Raw genomic sequence first — 6,000 nt, forward strand, 5'->3', positions numbered from 1 at the left:
CGGTAACGCGAAACGCAAATAATGTTGCGGAAAAAGCGCAGGTGCGTCCGCCTCCAAAAATGTGGAAGGACTCAGGACACTAGACTGCACTGTTCGGTCAGGCCATGCGATCCTTGTGATAGACGGAAAATGTCACGTCATACTGCATAGCATAAAAATTTCGTCTTTATGAATTTTTCGACGTCTTGTGTGTTATGCTTTATACATTATACAAGATAAAACGAGAGAAGTGGGGATGGAAATAAAGGACCCTGATTGGTTGATTCGATTATGCATTATGCCTTATGCATTATGCAAAAGTCTGTGCTGCAGCCTTAATAAAGTATGCTCGCAGCAAACGAGAATGGATTAAAATGGATTGAAATTTTTTTCCATCCATGCGTATTTAAAAAAAAATAGCGAATACTTTTTTTTGGATTTAATTGAATTCAATTGGATTCAATTAAATTCAATTGGATGCAATTGGATTGAAAAAACTGAATTTCCTATTCAAAATTTTGAATTGAACAGTATTCATAATGTTCGTGTGCACAGAAAAAGCTAACATTATTTTTAGATTGAAAGACATAGAGATATGCTCCATGCAATTCCTATAAATAAATAAAAATGCATTCAGGATTGAAAAGCATTTATTTTAATATTCGTGAATCAATATTTCTAAAAATCTGAATCCATTTCAACTCATTTCAATCCATTCTCAAACCATTGCTGAGCTACGAGCTAAAATATTATTTAAAGCTGAAGACTAAAACGACATTATTTTTACATCAACCTAATAGCTTAAGAATATAATTACTATAGGTATAATTATATTTATATAAGAAAATATTTATATACACGCTGCCATGTATTAATGCGTATGCTCTCTCTACATATACCGGGTGTCTCAGAGCACCCGTACCACCCTTTTAAAAGGTAGGGATGTGTTTGTACAAAAAAATGGTTCAGACAAAATTTGCAGGATTTCGGGAGATCTATCTGATGGTGACCTTGAATTTGACCTTGAGGTCGACCTTGGGCATAATTCAAGGTCAAAGTACCGTTTTACAAATGTAAACCCTTATTCATGACATCACAAATGAAAATAGCGGAAAATTTTACGTCCGAATACGTTATCAAGCCTAGGTCAAAATTACCCTTAGAGGTCATGTGGAGGTCAAGTTACTTTTAGAGCAGCCGTACCAACCTTCTAAAAAATATGGATATGTTTGTACAAAAAATAGTTCAAACAATACTAGGTATTTACATAGCTATGATGCATCCATCTGCTGGTGAATTTGAATTCTACCTTTAGATTCATTTGTAGTCGTGTACATCGATTTTTAAAGATTCCTAATTATCAAGATCTTGAACAGTCGATGCCGCCTGTGTCAGCGTTACCCAAGATGTACCACGTGGAGGTCACAAGATCGGACTTACACCTCGTCGGGGTGCTTTTTTAAGGTGGTTCCCCTTGCCGTCACCTTTGTTCGTACGCATGTGTTCAGTCTAGATTTTCGAAGTGTCCTCCACGTACATGTATGCAGGCTGTTATTCTTCGTTGAAAATCATCCGTCACCCGACGAATTTCGACAGGATCTAGAGACTGAATGGCTTCTCGAATTCTGTTCTTCATGTCTTCTGAAGTCGTAGATCGTTCGCGGTATAGGTACGAGGTCTTTTATTCTTCCCCACAAATAAAAATCCAAAATTGTAAGATCCGGTGATCGTGGTGGCCAGTTATGTGGACCATATTTACCTATCCATTGGCCGCGAAATATACGGTTCAGTTGTTGACGAGCAATGACAGACGTGTGGGCTGGACATCCATCCTGTTGAAACCACATATTTAGACGTAGTTGAAGTGGAATATCTTCAAGTAAACGTGGGAGTTCGTTTTCGAGTAAATCGACATACAGAAAACGGTTTAGATTTTCTTCAAAGAAAAATGGTCCGACGATATGCGTATCAACAATTCCGCACCAAACATTGACTTTCCAGATACGTTGATGATCGATTTCTCGATACCAATGTGGATTCTCTTGGGCCCAATAACGGAGATTATGTGTGTTCACTTCGCCGTCACTTTTGAAGGTGCACTCATCAGAAAACAAGATACTTCTATGGAAAATAGATAATTGTTGAGTAATCCAATTACAGAATATCAGTCTTTGTCTATGATCATCCAATGTCATGGCCTGGTGAAGTGACATTCGATATGGATGAAATGAATTTTCTCGCAAAATTCTACTGATAGTGCTTCTACTTATTCCACTATCTCTTTCTCGTCTTCTTAAAGAATCGGTAGGATTTACAAGAGCAGAAGCAATTATATCAGGTGCGCGTACTGCACGAAGCGGACGATGAATTTGCATTCCTTTATTATAATCCGGTTGGACGATACCTTTTTGAATTATCCGCCGTTGCAAACGACTGAAAACATTGCGCGAATGCGGTGTACGATCGGGATATTCATTTCGCCACATTCTTTCAGTTTCGCGAAAACTTCCAGCCCTACCCAAAACCGACAACATTAACGCAGCTTCTTCGCTTGAGTAAGACATATCTACCTATAAATGAATAATAATCCCCGAATATTGAAGTACCTAAGTACCTACCTACCTAGGTATAAAACGCACCTAAAAAAAAACCGACAGTTTATAAAACTCTTAAACGAGCAAAGGGAGAAAAGCAAAACAAACAAGTAAGTTTAGTTCAGTTCAGTTTAGTTGAGTTCAGTTCAGTTCAGTTTAGTTTAGTTTAGTGTAGTTTAATTCAGTTTAATCGATTTACTCGAAAACGAACTCCCACGTTTACTTGAAGATATTCCACTTCAACTACGTCTAAATATGTGGTTTCAACAGGATGGATGTCCAGCCCACACGTCTGTCATTGCTCGTCAACAACTGAACCGTATATTTCGCGGCCAATGGATAGGTAAATATGGTCCACATAACTGGCCACCACGATCACCGGATCTTACAATTTTGGATTTTTATTTGTGGGGAAGAATAAAAGACCTCGTACCTATACCGCGAACGATCTACGACTTCAGAAGACATGAAGAACAGAATTCGAGAAGCCATTCAGTCTCTAGATCCTGTCGAAATTCGTCGGGTGACGGATGATTTTCAACGAAGAATAACAGCCTGCATACATGTACGTGGAGGACACTTCGAAAATCTAGACTGAACACATGCGTACGAACAAAGGTGACGGCAAGGGGAACCACCTTAAAAAAGCACCCCGACGAGGTGTAAGTCCGATCTTGTGACCTCCACGTGGTACATCTTGGGTAACGCTGACACAGGCGGCATCGACTGTTCAAGATCTTGATAATTAGGAATCTTTAAAAATCGATGTACACGACTACAAATGAATCTAAAGGTAGAATTCAAATTCACCAGCAGATGGATGCATCATAGCTATGTAAATACCTAGTATTGTTTGAACTATTTTTTGTACAAACATATCCATATTTTTTAGAAGGTTGGTACGGCTGCTCTAAAAGTAACTTGACCTCCACATGACCTCTAAGGGTAATTTTGACCTAGGCTTGATAACGTATTCGGACGTAAAATTTTCCGCTATTTTCATTTGTGATGTCATGAATAAGGGTTTACATTTGTAAAACGGTACTTTGACCTTGAATTATGCCCAAGGTCGACCTCAAGGTCAAATTCAAGGTCACCATCAGATAGATCTCCCGAAATCCTGCAAATTTTGTCTGAACCATTTTTTTGTACAAACACATCCCTACCTTTTAAAAGGGTGGTACGGGTGCTCTGAGACACCCGGTATAAGGTATCCCATAACAATTAAGTAATGTTTCAGGAAGTGAATGAGGATGAAATTTTCATCTAAAAAAGTTCCTTTGTCAATTTTGACTTAGACTTGATTTATTGATTTATTGATTGATTTATTTATTTATTTAGAGGAAAGCCCCCTATTATGAGATAGGCGCCTAATATGAGATTTCTGCTAATAAACGTTATCTTGGTTTCATAAATTTATTACTTTTGAAAACTAATTAGTAGAAAGTTCATTATCAAATCATGCCAGTAGTTGTATTGTAAAAAAAGATTTTAGAATTTGGATGTCTTTAAATTTCATTGAAATAAGCCTTTAAAGCTTGTTTATTATTGTAATAAATATTTAACAATAAATTTTTCATGTGGTGATAGAGTAAGGTCATACTAACAGGAAAATACGGGATATTTGATTTTTTATTATTGAATTGCTTAATTACAAGTTTTGATGATCGTAAAACCGTAAGGCGTGAAAATCATATTATAATATGAGATAATCAGGATATTTCTAATATAAAATGCTTCCATGCATAGTGAAAATCGTTGTTAAAATATAAATGTTATTGTACAATAAAAAGAACAACCAGAACGTCGAGTGCCTATTTCTACGCTGCTTCATTCGAACTATCTGAAGACGAGTTCTGGGTATAATCTATCGCATGCTCATTTTTTGTGTACGCTGGCTGTGTTTGTTTGTATTTTAGAAACATTAAATAAAGTTTTTTTTAATTGCAATACTGATATACTTTGCGTTTTACTATCGATTTCTCGGAGCATCTCATACTAGGAGTATAATTTTTTTACTTTGCGATTTGCTCACTTTTTACATTTCTTTAATTTCCAAAAAAAATAAAATAAAATTTAAATTTAATTTTATATAACATTACCTTATAGCTTATTAAATTCCCTTCTAAATGACTTATTATTTTTTTAAATTCTGCCTATAGACTTCTAGCATTTACCCAAAATAATCTCGATATCTTATAACACGAGTCTTTCCTCTATTTATTTGTTAATATTGTTATGCCCGCGCGACCGATTTTTGAGATTCGCGCTCGCGCTCGCGGACGCGCATTCCCAAATCGAAATGAACAACATGAATGTCAAGAAGAAGAACAATAAGCGTTTATTAATGCAGAATATAAAACAAAATACCGCGAAAGATGTTAGGTGGAGCAATCAAGAGATACGTCTATACGCGTCGACAGTTCACATCCAAATCTGACGATCTTATTGTCAGACAGACGAATACCTAATCACCGCGTACTCTTCGTTTCACCACTGGCGTCGGCAAAATAAGGGCATAACAATATGAAAAATTAGAATAATTTTCAATTAATTAGAATAAGTTTCAATCGTCATAATGCATAGCAAGCGCGAGGAGTCTCATGGCATACCCATGGTATGCTTCTGCATACTCCGTCTGCGTGCTATCTGATTGCAATCAACTTTGATCGTTAATAACTCGGTAAGTGGTCTGAACCAAAATTAGCAAGGAAACTTTTAGTTCAAAATTTCATCCTCTTTCACTCCCTGAAATATTAATTAATTGTTATGGGACATCCTGTACACATATCGGTTAATGCGAAAAATATTACCCAATCTCCTCAGTAGTTAAAAGATTAAGCATACCCGACCAGAGATCGAGAAATCTGAGTTGAACCCTGACTGAGATAATATTTGTTGCAATAAGCTTTTTATACTTTATACATAAGGTGTTAGTAGCAAATTGACGATCGAAAATTAATTTGTGAGATTATCATTATTTCAAACGTTATGACATAAAATACATTTTATGTGAAATATATAAAAAAGAAATATTTATCTCAACACCTAATTTTGATCGTTTATAAGAGCTTCTTGTATTTAAATGAGAAAACATATGTATATAAAGGAAAATGTTATTTTGTATTGGATTATCGCATTATCTTGTCTATTGTATTTTACCTGCGTATAATAATTCTATTTTATTTGCATGAACATTTTCAAAAATGTGCTTAAGTAATTTATTATAGAACAATATTATCGTTAATAATTGCATTAATATATTTATTATATAAATTTCTACAAAATATTCATTCCTGTATAACTGATTATGTTGTTTTATGTGACTATAAAAGTTTACATGAGTATATTGTGCTTCTCTGGAAAATAAAATTTATTATAATAAGATCTCCCAGCTAACCAAAATTAATAATATTATGTATACAAA

Source organism: Acromyrmex echinatior, chromosome 6, assembly GCF_024713525.1.
Source record: "Acromyrmex echinatior isolate Ae372 chromosome 6, ASM2471352v2, whole genome shotgun sequence".
In the NCBI taxonomy this organism is placed as follows: domain Eukaryota; kingdom Metazoa; phylum Arthropoda; class Insecta; order Hymenoptera; family Formicidae; genus Acromyrmex; species Acromyrmex echinatior.